Raw genomic sequence first — 16753 nt, 5'->3', positions numbered from 1 at the left:
CTTTAGACAGGCGGTATGCTCTTACCGATGTTGTCTAAATATGTATTATCCGATTTAGCAAGAACCAACTACTATTCAACATCAGCTTGTTTCCACAGAAGCCCTGGGGACTGCCTCCTCTATGCAAGCGCTTGATGACAATTAGGAGGTGAACAAGTAGCTTTTGTATTTATGAAAACAGATGGTTTTGTTTACTTCTGTGTTTCCAGCATTTAGGGAAATGCTTAGCATAGGAGCTCAAGAAATATCTGCTAAGTGAATTATTGAATGCATGTAGGGCCTTATCTTCCATGTTTGCAAATTTCAGACAGGCATTTCAACAGTATATCAAAATTAGATTATTTTCCCCTTCACTAAATAAGTGTTGCTCTAAGGAATGGCTTCATTGAAAGACTCATTACATCCATCCCTCTTTCGCAGCTCCCCGCTCACACAGATGCTTATACAAAGTACATACAAAGATTTTGGTCTTCATGCTTCTGGGTGATAACTTGAGAATCATAAAAATAATAGATTTTGGCAGCAGTCTCAAGTATTCTCTTCAATATGTTGAAAGGTTGATGATTGGGGTCAGTGATCTAACTTCTATGTATCTTCATTTTAGGTTCCAGAGATAGAGCTTCAGTAAAATGAATATGGTCAGAATGTAAATAAATGTAAAGGAACCAGCATCATGTATATTTGTCTTATGTTAGGCACAGTTTTTGAAATCATTTTTATTTCTGATAAGAATTTGTAAAGGAGGTATTTCTATTTTCATCACGTTAATAAGGAAACTCAGGTGGATAGACATTAAATAGATAAGACTCAGTAATACAGCTATTCAGGACAGGACTTGAATGAAAAGAATGAGTAGGTTGAAGAGAAATTTCTGCCACCTATGTCTTAATTGATATAGAGAAACCCTCTAACAGATCGTGTATAGGGATAAAAATAAGCAGAGGAAAGTAAGAATAAGGTATTAAATAGATGTACATGGAAGACACTCTGTCTTTATTAGAAATACTCTGGGAGTGGAAACAATTGTTAAAATCTGGGAGCTGGTATTTTTAATCCTAATTACAGGCTTGGTACACCACTTGAGACTCAGAAAATGATGATGAGTAAACTTGACCAAATAGATGACTAGAGAGATTCTGCTTATAAAAGAATTAGATATTATAAATAAAATAAAGGGCAGAAATGAAACTGCAAGGAATAGATGGGGAGAGGGAAAAAATAACCACATAGAAATCATAGAAATAATTATATATGTACTATAAATGTTACGTATAATTAATTATATGTATAATTGATCATTTGCGTGTGGAATCAGTAACTCCGAACTGAATAGTTAATGAGAAAATTGGTGATTTTTGAGAGAGTAATAAAGAATTCATCCAGAACTTAACTATAAAAGTACAAAGAAATTTAAAGTAAAAAATGAATGGGAAGATTGGAGCAGTGAAAAACAGATTTAAAATTCCACATCTATCTGTAAGGTATCTCCAAAACAGAAGATGAAGGGAAGGATGCAGAAGCAGCATTTAAGAGGAGATTTAAGTTTGTGTTTTTACAGTTGAAGAAAGGCATTGGTCCTTAGCTCAAGGAACATCAGTGAATCCCCAATTCAACATAAATAGGAATAAATCTTAGCCTCAACATCCTAGTGAAACTGCAGATTACAGAAAATCTTAAAATGTTCAGGAAGCCACAGTTAAGTAAACTAACAGCGAACTCCTCATCAATAATATTAGATGCCCGAAGATAACAGGGTATTTTTTTTAGATCTGGGAAAAATAAGACACAGATTAACCAGTTTAATTTGGCCTTAATTTTGAAAGATAAATGAATTTTTAGAGTTAAGTAAAAGGGATTCACCCAGAAATCCTCATTAAGAGAAATATTAAAGGTTGAACAGGAACATAAAAGGATCCAGAAGGAAGTATGATAAGTTAGGAAAAAGCTGAGCAGAGCTAAATGCATTGATTTTTTTTTTTATGTTTAAAAAATGGTCAAACTAAAGTTCTAGATAATAATAACAAGCTAGAAATTTGTCAGTGCTGAAAATATGCTAAAACATGTGTCTTGTTTTGATCAAGCTTAGAAATACTAAATGGCTAGGTTTGTTAGAAACATTTATAAATAAGTATATTTTTTAATGTGAGTTATTCTCTAAAGAATAGAATTTTATACTTTTAGAATCTGTAGATGAAAATAAAGAAGAAAATGGAAATTTTAAATCAACAGAAGACATAGGAGAAAAAAGAGAAAGCAAAGAATGATAAAGAAAAGTTTCCAGAAGCACTTTTAATTAGAATAGTATTGCTAATGAGGGCCAGAAACTATCTGATTGGAGTTTTAAATTGTACAATATTTTGCATTTATAAGAGGCATACCATTGAAAATTACACAACAAGCTTAAAATAAAGGGTTGGAAAAAACAATATCTGCGCAGACACTAAAAAATATAACTACTGTGGCAATATATCATAATGATTGAATTCTAGTAAAAAGCATATTAGAAATAAAGAATGTTCTCTTAATGGTCAATTTATACATTTATAATTATTGTGTATTTATAAAATAGAAATACTGTTGAAGATTAAAATGAATAAAACTTATCAACATGGATAATAATCCCATATAATGTCTTGTATTTAAAAAGTAGCAAAATGCTATTTACAATATTATATAAACTTAAAGCAATCAAAATACTGGTACTATGTACATGCTTAAGAATGATAAACACTAAGTTTAGTGCAATGGTTATCTTGCAGAAAGGGACTATAACAAAAATTTAGTTACAAAAGATTCTAAAATGCACTAATACGGTCCTAGAAATAAGAAGTGTAATGGAGTATATAGAGATACAATAACAATCTATTTTAAGATCTGTGTATATATGTGTGCGTGTGTGTGTGTGTGTGTGGTGGATGGGGAAAGGGCAGATTTGCTCTTTAAATCTTCAGCACGTCTCTCCTGAGACTAGGACATCAACCCGTAATTAGCAATCCAGGCCACTAGGCAGGCGAATGAGGAGATCAATATGCGAAACTTCTTTCTTTAGAGGTTTCAACTCTCAGAGGCAATGACTTGAGCTTTGCTGAGCTTGTTCAGCCCTTCGCTAACCCTCCTTCTGCTCTGATTATTCTCAGCAGCTCGTTTCCATCAGTCACCCTTCTCACGGAGCTCCCCAGCAATCACACAAACCCAGTTTGCATCTGTCAGGCTCTGCCTGAAAAAGTCTGATTTCATGCGAATGTCGCTTCTCACTCAGCCTGTAAAACCCAGAATTCTCTCATTCAACAGATGGGCCACAGGCAAAGAGAGAGGTGGCCTTGGCGTGTTCCTGTTTCAGTGAAAGGCAGCTTTAGTAATTTATGCTTACCTCAAAAACCTTTTATTCTTTAAAATTTTTCAGTTTAATATTGGCACTTACTTTCTCACATGGTTTATAATTAGAGCATTTTCAGCTTTATTCAGATGATAGCATCAGGAGAGAGGCAAGAGGGAATGTTGGAAAATGTTCAGACTTTCACATCAGGTCTGGCTTGCACTAGTCCTTTGAAGTGGTTTTTGGGGAGCTGACTTACCTCCCACAATAAGGCTCTTCAGCTTTACTGGTCCTGCCCAGACTGTTTTCCTTCCACCACCTGGCACTTGGGCATCATCCAGTCTCTCACTATCTGCTTCCCAGCCACATCCCTTTTGATTAACTCCGTTTTATTATTATTTTTTTGCCAGTGTTTTTGCACAAGCTATCTTCTCCACCTGTAATGAGTTCCATCCTAAACCCCACTCCGCTTCAACTTAACCTCTACATTTTTTCAGTTCCACTCGCTCATCACTTTCCCAGGAGCACCTTAACAAGGTAAATTTCTTCTACAATCTCGTAGCAACATATCCTCCTAACAATATTACAAGATCACTTTTTTTCCTGTGCTTATTTTATTTAAGTCCGCCTCCACCAAATAATGATATAAAGCTATGAGTGTGGGGACTATTTTTATCTTATGCTTCTAGGACCTCATCACCCTCCAGAACTTATTTCTCTCTCAAAACTCCACTGTTACCTAAAGCCTCAGTATGTTCTCTGGCTGTAACCAGTCTGCGCAGGCTGAGGGTGAGCGGGCTAGTGATGGACTGAGTTGATTCCTATTTCCAGGTTGCAGAATGGCTTCAGAGATAAATGGTAATTTTAAGTATTCATTGTGAAAAAAAATCCCTGGTTGTTTTTCAAAACATTTTTAAAATTTTTAAATAGTTTTAAATAGATACAAAATTTGCAATGATAGTTTAGAATTCCCATATACTTTGCACCCAATTTCTCCTATTGTTAGCGTCTTACAGTGATGTGGTACATTTGTCACAGCTCATGAATCAATGTTGATATGTTATTGTTAATTACAGTCCATGCTTTGTTAATATTTTTCCAGTTTTTACCTAATGTCCTATTTCTGTTCCAGGATCCCATCCAAGATACCACAGTACAGTTAGTCATCAAGTTGCCTAAGTATTCTTTAGGCGGTGACAATTTCTCAGTTTTTATTTTGATCACATTGCTAATTTTGAGTAGTGGCTAGGTATTTTATATCTCTTCTTTTGATTCAGATTTGTCTGATGGTTTTCTTCTAATTTTACTGGAGTTATGGTTTTTAGGAGGAATAGCACAGAGATGAAGTGCATTCTTATATCAAGGATACACGCTGTCCACATGGCTTATCACTGTTGATGTTAACACTGATCACTGGCTGAGGTTTCCCTCCTTTACAAGTTATTCTGCCTCTCCTGTTTCTATACAAAACTTTTTAGAAGGAGTTACTATGTTCCAGCCACACTTAAGAGGTAGGGAGTCAAGTTCAACCTACTTGAGGGCTGAATGTATAAACTATCTGAAATTCTTCTGCATAGAAGTTTGTCTCTTCTTATTTATTTAATCAGTCATTTGTTTGTATTGTTATGGGCTCATCAATATTTATTTGACTTCATTTGAAAAATTGTGGTTAACTTTTACTAAGTTCTTTAGCTCAGAAAAGCTAACAGGGCACCCTCATGTGTACTCCGACAAACGTTCCAAATACCTCGCCAGTCCCCTGTGTTATAACATGTGTTAAGTTCATGATAACTTTACCCTATAACACATTGCATAACAAGATATACGGGCCTTACTTCATAAAATATGTATGATTCATCCCCCATACTAGATAGAGACCTTTTTATCCTCCTCTTTAACTTTTCTCTGAATTTCTATCACTACATAACAAATTACCCCAAAAGTTAGTGGCATAGATCAACCAGTTATTAAGCTCCTGGATTCTGAAGATGTGGAATTCCAGTAGGTCACAGAAGAGATGATTTTATTCTGCTCCCCTGTATCTGTGAGCTCAGCCAAAAGACCCAAAGGCTGGGTGGCCGTTACTCTATATCCATAGGTTGGACTCATCTGAAGCCTTGTTCACTTACATGTCTAACAATTTCTGCTGATTGTTAACTGGAAACTTAGCTGAGTCCGTCATGTAACGTCATATAACCTGAGATTCCTCATAATGGTGATAGGATCACAAAGATTAGCTCATTAGAGAAAGAGAGAGGGAGACAGGGGTGAGGTGGGGGGGGTGGAGCAAAAGGGAGGGAAGAGTGGCACCACTTTTCATAACCTAGACAAGGCTATCACATAGTTTCATTTATTTCCATGACACCTGACATGTAGAGGCAGTAACAAACGTATACCTGGATTCTAGAGGAGGGAACATAGATTTCACTTCCTGATGAGTTCTAGAGAAGCATATTGAATTACTCATCGTTTTGCAGCCATTTCTAGAAAATAAAATCTACTACCTCTTAGGATCACTTGCTAGGACAATTTGAGATTGCCAGATTCTATGATTTGGACAAAATGTCTCCTATTGCTTCAGTCTTGTTAAACAATCAGACACTAAATTTGGATTTTTTTTTTTTTTTTGTCTGATTCACCTCCACATCTTACTAATCATGTTTCCTCCAAGTACTTGTTCACCTTTTGTCTCCATTGGCCCATCCCTGAAGCCCCAGAGAGATGCTTGTCTAAAGATACCATTATAGCAAAATAAAACAGGCATTACCAATAATTTTTAAAGGCTGTAAAAAATAAATGAGGAAATAGACTTTTTCATTTAGTTTTTAATTGAAAAAATACCACCAACAAATGGAAAACAAATGCCTTTGACTAATCAGAGAAAAGTAGGCACGTCATATTAGGGAACGACAACAAGAACTTAGTCACCCAGAGGATCCTATTGTGAGCAAATTGACTTTCTGGCAAGAAGAGGCAAATCTTGACTCTGAAATATGAATGACTGTGCTGAGTAAAATTGGAGTGAAACCTGAATGTAGATAATTCAGGCCAGTAGATTAATGACAGTAAAAGGGGTTAGAATGCAAATCGTTGGTTTTCTCAAAATCTCTGAAAAACGTAAACTAACTAGAACTTATTTCATGGGGTTAAAGAATGACCTGTAAACGGCTTATATACATCATAGAAGAAATGTAGCATTGTATGAATGGAAATACTTAGGTGTATGGAGATTCCTCTTGCCTCACGAAACCTGGTTTCTTTGTTTTCTAATGAAGCCGAGAACACTTGAAGGACCATATACTTCAGTAGTGATGTTTGATGTTAATAATATTTTTATTAAACTCAGATTTACTTAGAAGAATTTTCAAGTGCTGAATCTGTACACTGCTTGAATTAGTACACATACATGAATTGGAAATGAGCAATGATGCTCAATTTGCACATTAAAAATTGTTCTTCTTAATTTAGAGTTACCTTACTTGGCTGGGACCACTTTACTATTACTTCTCCTAGGTATATTTATTCTACATTTTTTCTGATAGTGCACTGTATTTCTTTACAGTGTTTATCAAAATTTTTAATTGTATATTTAGGCATTCACCATTTGGTTTTCCCAAAAGACTCTAGCCTTAACTCCATCATCAGATACACGCGCACACACATATGCACACACACATACACATGTGAGACTGTATGAATACACACACTCTTTCCACACATGTCTACATACAAGTAAACTGTACACATATGTATTTGTGTGTGTGCATGTGTATGTGAGAAAGAAAAGAGAAAGCAAACAAATATATTACCAACAGATTATTTAAAATGTTTATTCCCAGAAAATAATGTATTCTCTATTGCCTTTTTGGATTAAAAAAAAAATCACTGTAACATCAAACCCTTTTTAAATGAGGATGATACATCATTATCATAGCTATATGAGAAATATCAGCTTTTGCTTATAATATTATTACAAAAATTTTAAGCTAATTTTCAAAGAATTGTTTTCAGATTTATTATTGTTATAATCTTAGATTATTCAACAAAAATTTTCATTTTGAAAAATCAAAGATTAGCCAGCCACCTGATATGTTTTACCTTATAGCACTCAAATACCTTATTTCCAATAAAATGAAATTCTAAAGTTACAGTTTTAAAGTCTATAAAGTCTATATTTTGCAATCAATCATTATTGCTTTTAACTTGCTGAAATGATAATATCTTGTCTCAATTTTTTAAAAATAAAGCAAAAGTCATCTTTTATAATATTATGTAGTATGTATTTTAAAACATTCATATGTATGAATATATGGGTAGACCATCTTTCAGAATGATTTGTGTAAGAAACATCTAGCTAAGACTAAAACTATCTAGTTAGAACTGACAGTGCATTACAATTGGTATATGTATTGCTATAGAATATTTTTTAAATATTTAACCCTGAAGTGCTTTTATACAAATAGAATTTCTGGAAAGTTCTCAATTTGCTGAACATTTTCCATACTCTTGGGATCATTTTAATTTGACATATTTAGAAAGTTTAGTCCTATGACGGTGCCACAACATGAGCAATTTTATTGAAATTGAAAGCAAAGAATAAAAATATTCAATAATTATTTTATTGATGTGAAGGAATGAATTATTCATGGCTTCAAACTATCTTTGAATAATTCTAATTACCTGCTTTTAAAGGATATGAGACCCACTAAAAGTATATTAACAATTTTGATTGAACACCTGCTATCCAGGAGTGTATAGCAGGTATGAGAACCCAAATCCACTGTGTGTGTGTGTGTGTGTGTGTGTGTGTGTGTACGTGCGCATGCACATTTCTGATTATCTGGGTAATCATTATATACTGTGCTTTTTTGGCCTCTGATGTAATGCTTTAATAGTTGTAAAAACAGATTATTCAAGATGATAAAGCCAAATATTTTTAACTCAAATTTACTAGCCATTTTCAAAGAGTCTCTATTCATTTGTGGCTGTGATATGCATTTTGAAACATTATAAATGCTTTCTCAGGTTTCCTGGAATAGAGACTAGTGGTTAAAAGCACAGTTTCATGTCTGCCACTAACCGACTATTTGAACCCAAACTATTTGGACTCAATGCCCCCACCCCCATTTACACCTGTAGGTTAGCTGCTATTGTAGTTGGTAGCGCCACCATCTGCTTATTTGATTGGACGAAATATTTAACTAATAATTTGAGTGTCAAACTTGACTTAAGGGAGCAGGCAACATCTAATCTAGCATAAATTCTGAAGAATCTTATTGTCTTTATAATTTTTTAAATTTCTCCTTTTGCATCCCTCTACTACTTGATTAATTCATCTGCCTTTTCACCTGCAATTTCAGTGAAATTGCAGCCAGTCTTTTTAATCATGTTTCTCTTCTGTCACCTCTTTCACAGCATTTTCCATATTCAGGATGTGAATTCGGTGGGTGCTTTTTATACCACACTCTTTTCTGAATCCTTCACATTATACAGCGCTGACTTGAAGAAAGTCTCTTAATATGACTTACAATATCTACTAGCTATAGTTTCTTTATCTAATCTGGTGTTTTTGGTATTTTTTGTTTTGTTTTTGCCTGTCTTATTTCTCAACATTTTTTTTCCCTTGAATTCTCTGATTGCATATTATTGAACACCTTTTTGTCTTCCTGAAGTACCATACTTTCTTTCCTTTAGGCCCTTGCACTTGTTACTTCTTATATTGTGAATGCCCTGTCTCTCACTCTCCACTCACTTGGACGTCAAGCCCTGTCATTCAACGCTTGACTTAGATGGATACCTTTTGAGTGTGTTCATTGATTCCTTAAGACTGGGTTACATGTCCTTTCTCTATGTTCCTATGTGCTCTTTATTAATGCCCATTTATAGCATTTATTCCTATGTTCTGTAATTATTTGACTATTTGCCTGTCTCTCCATTAAAACTTCAAATGCCATTGGGTAGGAAATGTGTCATTAAACAAATTTATCCAGATTACTTATCATGGCTGCTAACATCTAACTAACAAATATGTGTTTAAAAAGATAGCACTTAATAAGTGTAGAGATAAAAGGATATTAGATACTAGCCTGTGAAAAGAGGGTACTGGCCAAATGATACATTGTGTATTTGAGTGGTATTCAACCTATTAAATAAAACAAATATTGTGCCAAATTCAGATTAGGCTAACTTTTGATATAAAAGAAGCTTGTCATTTATTCATAGTTTACTATCCTTGAATTTTCTCATAAATTATTTGTCCATTTTTAAAAAAATAAGTGAATCCTTGAAAATAAATCTTCTCACTGTTTTTTAGCATACCAATATATCAGAACCATAGTGAGACATAATGTCTATAATTCTGGAAAAATTCTTTGGTGCTTGACTCTGAAAACAATAAACATCCAACATATTTCTGTAGAATAAAATTTCAAGCACATTCTCATAATTGGTCCCTATGGAGAAGAAAAAGTGTGAAAGAAAGAAAGAAAGATACATAGATAGATAGATAGATAGATAGATAGATAGATAGATAGACAGACAGACAGACAGACAGACACAGACAGACAGACAGACAGACAGATAGATAGATAGATAGATGAGGGAGGGAGGAAGGGACGATATAAAGATGGAGTGAGAGAGAGAGGGAGGGAAAGAAGGCTGGAGAGAGAAAGAGAGAGAGAGGAGTGGGGGAGAGAAAGAAAGAAAACAAAATTAAAAGTTCTTCTATAGGACATCTAAAGTTTAATCTATGAATTGAAATGAAACTTGAAGGAGCAATTCAAGAAATATTTTGCTGCATCTTTAAGGCTCTGAGACACAGATAAAACTGTACTCTCTCTGGTAAAGATATAAGCTTGGGAACCTTTCCCTAAATTAGTGTTTAACAAAAATCTAGTGCTAGATGGGGTGAGCGTTTCATCTGTACCAGATAATGTAGATATTTAGTATTTTTGTCTAACTTTCACAACCATTTTGCAATTAGGAATTATATCCATTTTAATAGTGCAGAGTTTGAGACTTAGTTTAAGCCCCAGAATCTGAGGGAGAATCTAATTGTGAACCCAGTGAACTTCTTTTTTTCCCCTACTACTTCACACTGCATTCTAATTGACTGGCCAGATTATAAGATCGCCAAAAATTTATTTATATAAATGTCAAACTTTGAGTGCCGAAGTAGTCTGAGGCAATAATTTTATAGTAAATACCCTCGAAAATATCCCTTCAAAGCAACCAATGTACAATTGAAAAGGTAACAGATTATTTATTCATTGTATCCCATATTAACATTTTATACTTCTACAATATAATGAAATGAATAGTTGGCAATACATTTGTGTAACTACGTTTTAAACTTTTTGATCTCATTTTTCATCTCTTAAAATGAAACACTCCAAATATCACAGTGTTTAAGTAAATCATGGCCTAACTGCGCATTCGTAAACTAAGCATATTTTGTAATGATACTAATGAAATTTATAGAAATTCATAAGTATATAATGTTATACTTTAAAACTGCATAGATATATGTATACATTGATTAAAAATAATATACAATGTTAATTATTATGTCTTTGGATGATGGACTTATGGACAATTTTGTTTTTACTATTTTTATATCTTCAATGTGGAATTTTTAGTAAATATCCTATTTATGGTTAAGAAAAATATTTTACTAATTAAAATAAAAATTAAATTACAGATTTTCAATTAAGATTTGAGAGCTTGAGGGCATGATAAAGAAAACTTATTTTATGATTCCGATAGTCTTATAAATTAATATTAACACAACTCTAAAGAATCATTATAGAAAAATATCTTTACCCATTTTATCATAATCATTATAATTTCCTGGACTTATATGTTATCTCATGGATAATTTGGCCCCAAAGTTAAAACCGTTAGTCTTCAGGCTTTAAAACACTTAGTAATGCGTATCAAGAAGGTCAGGGGAATCAAGAAGATCTTTTAATAAGAGTAATTAAAAACCCAGTTAATGAGCAGATTTATACTGCAAGAACATGGGAAAAAAAGATGACATCACCACTATGATTTCTTCATTCTGCCTCTTTAAAGCAGAAAAAAGAGTTGGAAAATGTGTTATTTGTCACCTCAGATCTCTGGAATATAGATTCTTACCACTTTGAGAATAGGAGATGGATAAAGTATAATAATTTTGCATAAGTACCTAGAGTTTACCTTTATTAACCTTTACAATAAAATATTTTCTCTACAGAAGAAAATTCTAAGTGTTAAACAGATTTTAATTTTATTTCAAATGTTTTAAGTATGAAATATTTTAAATAAAAAAAGCTGTGTCAGCGATGACCAAGAGAAATATTATTCAAGTCACATATGAGAATACAAATTTCTAAGTCACATTATTGAAAGTAAAAAAATAATCATGCAAAATTATTTAAATTCTATAATATTTTATTAAAGTTGCTGTATTAAAATATCATTGTGACATGTAACTTATATAAAATTAAGACATTTTACATTCGTGGGTTTTTTTGTGCTAAGTCTTTGAAATCTCATGTGTATTTTATGCATATAACTCACTCACTTTTGACTAGTCACATTTTATATTCTCAGTAGCCACATGTGGCTTATAAGTACTGTATTAGACAGCACACAATAATAAAATAGCTCACAATCATGTGTCCTTCACCAAAATTTAAAATATTTTAATTCTTCAAAGAAAAATAAGTGGAAAAAAATTTGGCAAAATACACAAGCTCATAGATACAGAGGACATTTCTGATGGTTGCCAGATGAGGGCGTTAGGGGAATGGGTGAAGTGGGGAGGGGTTTAAAGATACAAATTGGTAGATACAAAATAGTCACGGGCATGTGGAGTACAGCATAGGAAGTCAGTAGTATTATAATAACTATGCATGGTGTCAGATGGGTACTGGTTTTATCAGAGCAATCACTTTGGAAAGTATATAAATTTCTAATTATTGTGTTATACACCTGCAACAAATATAATATTGTATATCAACTGTAATTGAAAAACAAAAAAAAAAAATTTAAATAAAATACCGACTCAAGTCCAAAGCATTGTTGGTTACAATCTGAGGAAAACATGGTGGTTGGTAAAGTTGTCCAACCGTTGAGAAAAGATAGCTTCCTAGGACTGTCCTTGGCAGTAAGAACTTATTCCAGAACGCTTTACTGTATTGCCTTTCCCATCTCATTCGCAATGATTTCTTCACATCTTCATCCTGAACATACCATTGCCAAGGAGAAAGATGATACCCTTAGTGCAATGAGGCCCTTTTTGAGGCTGAGTCCGTCATTAAGCCTGGACGCTATCGATTGGGAGACTGAAGAGGTGGCCATGATGCCCACTACCAGTGTTTGTAATGAGAGTCTGGACTTTCTAGTTGCCAGCCACCTCCACCAAAATGGGGGTCACACCCATTCTCTAGTTATTAAAACATCAACAAAAATAAGCATTGTTTCCAGTGAACACTCAGAAAAGAGACAGCACCATTTCTCTGTGAATCTATTCTGTAATTTTGAAGTAATCAGTATTCGAGATAATAACAGCAATTGAACATTTTGGTTGTCACATGTGATTAGGTTTTAAAAAAAAAGACCGTTTAAACAATGGATACTAAACTGCACCATCTTCTCCAATTTAATTTATCTTTTGAATCCTTTTGTCTGTGTCTATGCACTTCAATCTTCATGCCTTTGTTTATCCTATTTTCATCCCTAGTATCCTTCCCTGTTATGTCTTGTTAGAATTCTACAAGTATTTTGAGATCTGGGTAAAACGGCAGCTCTCTTATGAAAGTTTTTTCAGTTGTAAACAATGACATCTTTCTCAGAGAACACATTATTAATATCTCTTTTATGGTTCTTAACTATAATTTTGGGCAGATTGTGAAGTTGGGCACTTGAACTTCTTTTTTTTTTTTCTCTACTAGACAAATGATCTCTTTTCTCAAGTTGCTGCCTGAGTGTTATTCATCTTTCTGTCCCGCATGTTTACTTGAACATGGTAAAATTTTATTAAATATTTTCTGAATAAATAAGGTCCAGCGTGAAGATATGATTAATGTAAATTCTTATCTTTTCTATTTCTGATAAATGAGAATTGATCAAGTGTAAGCTGTGGTGCCCAGACATGGTCTGAGAAGTATGGCTGCATTTGAATGTGGTGATGTTTCCTGTGGATTATTTTCAAGAATCATTGAAAGTTGTGAGATTGCAGAAAGTCTGTAGGTCTGGCGGTACAAATAACCAGATTCAGTTTCAAGAAGGCTTGTGCATGATTTCTAACCTGGTCATAACCATTGAGTGAGTTTGTTTGATTTGGGAACCAATAGTAGAGTCCTGATAACTGATCACTTTAAAACCCAACTTTGAAATTGGGATCCATTGCACTGTTCAAAACAGCAAGTGATGCCTGAGGAAACTAAAGAGAATGGTGCGTTACTATCATTTTGAACCCAACAGGCTTTCAGAGTGGATGTAAGAAATGGTGTTATGAATTCTCTGTCATCTGGGATAGCCATCGTCGGCAACTCCAATTTACATAAGATATTTTATTAAGTCTGTGATAAAAAAAAATTGTGTCCCTCCTCCCCCAAGTAGTAGTCTAATCTTGTATTCTGGTCACAGAACATTACAAAATGGCACATTTAAATGATATCACTTAAATTGCCATTATTTCATCAAGTGATCATCACATAAAATATAAATTCATAGGAAAATAAAGTTTGGGTAACGCAATTAAAAATACATGGCATACTTTTAAAAACAAATATGATATCCATTTTCTCATTAATGAGTGACTTTTAAGTAAACATATGAACAAAGTCAAAGACTAATAGGGAGTAGGTGACCAGTCTGGAAACTTCCTTTTGGCCTGTACTTCAAACAGTCATGATATACCATGACTTTCTTGTGAAGAAGAGAGCAAAATATTACTGGCTTCTATCCAAAACTACTCTTTATTTGTTTATACTCTTAGCTCTCCCAGCCTTCCTTTTGTCAGGATCCACCATTTTGTTGCCACAATCTGTAATTAACCTTTTCATTGTGACACCTAATCTACATTTTCCAGTAACCAAGACCACCAGGAATTCAGTTCACCAGAATTAAGGGGAAGTTGCCCTTCCTTACCCCATCTGAATACAGCACAATGAGTAAGTGGCTTGGCAAAGATATAATATCTTTGTGCAAATCAAATAAAAGACTCCCCTTTCTCCAGGTGAGCCTAGCCCTGCTCTAGCCCCTACCCGCCCCAGTGCCAAGGACCCTTGCATATTAAACCATCTACACCCTTATGTTTGGCAATCCTACACATCCTTGTCCCTTATCTCTTACTTTACAATGTTAATTTTTTTTTTCTGAAAATATACTTTTGTAGATAAAATGTCTTCATTAGCACTGTCCTAATTCAGGTCGATTTTTGTACATATATGCACATTTTGATTTTTTTCCTAAAACGTTTTCTTCCAAAGTTGGCTTTCATATGTTCTCCTTTCCTGGACTACATTCTACTATCTACAGAGTTCTAACCCTTTCATTTCTGTATGTCCCATATCCATTGATTAATGCAGAATATTTTCTGTCCGTGCCTTAACAACAACAACAACAAAGTCATAAATCTTTTACCAAAATGTTTATAGTGTTTCTCTGGTTGGTGACTTTTTTATCTTTTCCTAATTTTTTTTTAGTTTTTCTGCAATGAACACGTATAAATTAGGTAATAAATTTACAAAAGCAAACTTAGTTTTTAAAAAGAAAAGAAATAAATAATAATCATTCTTTTTTTGATGTCTACTGCTTTCTTTACACTCCAAACAAGAGTCATTAATTGTTTTGTTTGTTTCTTCTTTCTTTCTTTCTTTCTTTCTTTCTCTCTTCTCTCTCTCTCTCTCTCTCTCTCTCTCTCCTCTCTCTCCTCTCCCTCCTCCTCCCTCCCCCTCCCCCTCCCCCCTTCCCTCCCTCCCCTCCCCTCCCCTCCCCCGCCCCCAATTGTGAGACTACAATTTAAAGGTGGAGGTATAATTGTTAAAGTTCGTTCTAATTGCAGGTCATATCTATGTGGGCATAGTGTGAAGTGTGATATAACAGGCACAGAAAAGGAGGTATAGAAACAAATCATTATTTCCTAATAATAGGAAAGAGAAAAGTCACAGAACTTGTCGAGATACTCCAATTTCTCACACTCTAAAGGAACACCTTTCTCCACAGAGCTGCTTCTTTCACTTTGGTGTTCTCTGGGCCACTTCCAGTTAGCTCTAACCCAGGATCTCAGCGTTTAATCTTAAGGTCTTTCTCTGTCTCTGTGTCTTCCACTCTGTTTATCTTATCCTAAAATGTTGAAAATTCCTCAGCAGTTCTCTTCATCAGCAAAAGTGTTTGGGCACTTTTTATGAGAATACATTTTCCATTTTGAAACCATATCGTTCACATTTACTTGATTCGAAAACCAAAACAGCCAATTAAATGTTAAGAAAGAAGATGTAGGAAGTGAAGGAAGAGGAAAAGGAGAAAAGGATTTTTCATTTTTGCAGCAAATACATGTCTGCTGATATAGCTTGTCTGTTGTCTAAAGTACCACTTGTATTACATTGGACAAAGTTAACTAAAGTAATTTTTTTATTATAACATTTTGTTGAAAAAATAATTAACCTACTTTGTTCCTAGAACTGGTTTGCATTATTTTCTTTCACTGGATCTGAAAAAATCAGAGATACTGAAAGAGAAAGATTTCTTAGTGATGGGTCTCATTCTTAATCAGAGCCAAATTTTGGGGGCCGATTCAAATGAACCCTTTTTATGACTAATTTGACACAGCATGTGTTGCTTCCTCTGAGACCTTTATCACACTTAATCCTGTATGGCCCTTCACCTTTGTTGAGTAGCTATCCTTTGCCAAATAATAGGGTGACTAAGATTTCTGGAGGACTACATAAGTGAGTGGAGAAGCAGATATGCAAATATGTCAGTCATGTTAAACATAGTAAATGCCATGGTAGAGGAATGAATAGCACACACTGGGAGTCTAGAGAATGGAAGTTACAGTTCTTTCCTTAATACTATTTAAGAACTTGTGTGTGGGGGGTGGAGGGTGGGGGGGTGGGGATTAGACACATGAAAGCACAATCAGTCTCTGCATCTTTTGTGCTGAGATTATACTGTAATGCCATTATTTCTTTGTATCTTCACCGGAAGGCTTCTGGCTAATTTATATGCTTGATTGAAAGGCAGCAAGAGCTTGTGCATGCATGCAGCGGATAAAAGCCTGGTCTTGCCAAAAACAAAACAAACAAACCAAATAAAATTTTAAAAAGAAAGAAACAAAGAAAGAAAACTGAGCCCTACAGTGGGCACAAAAGCTTAGCTCTGCAAGAATGTTAAACCCTATTTTAGTTCTCTGCCACTGAATTTTAAATGAGATTTGAGGACTGTAAG

This window comes from Rousettus aegyptiacus, unplaced genomic scaffold, assembly GCF_014176215.1.
Source record: "Rousettus aegyptiacus isolate mRouAeg1 unplaced genomic scaffold, mRouAeg1.p scaffold_m13_p_14, whole genome shotgun sequence".
NCBI lineage: Eukaryota > Metazoa > Chordata > Mammalia > Chiroptera > Pteropodidae > Rousettus > Rousettus aegyptiacus.
Note: the sequence above shows the minus strand (reverse complement) of the source record.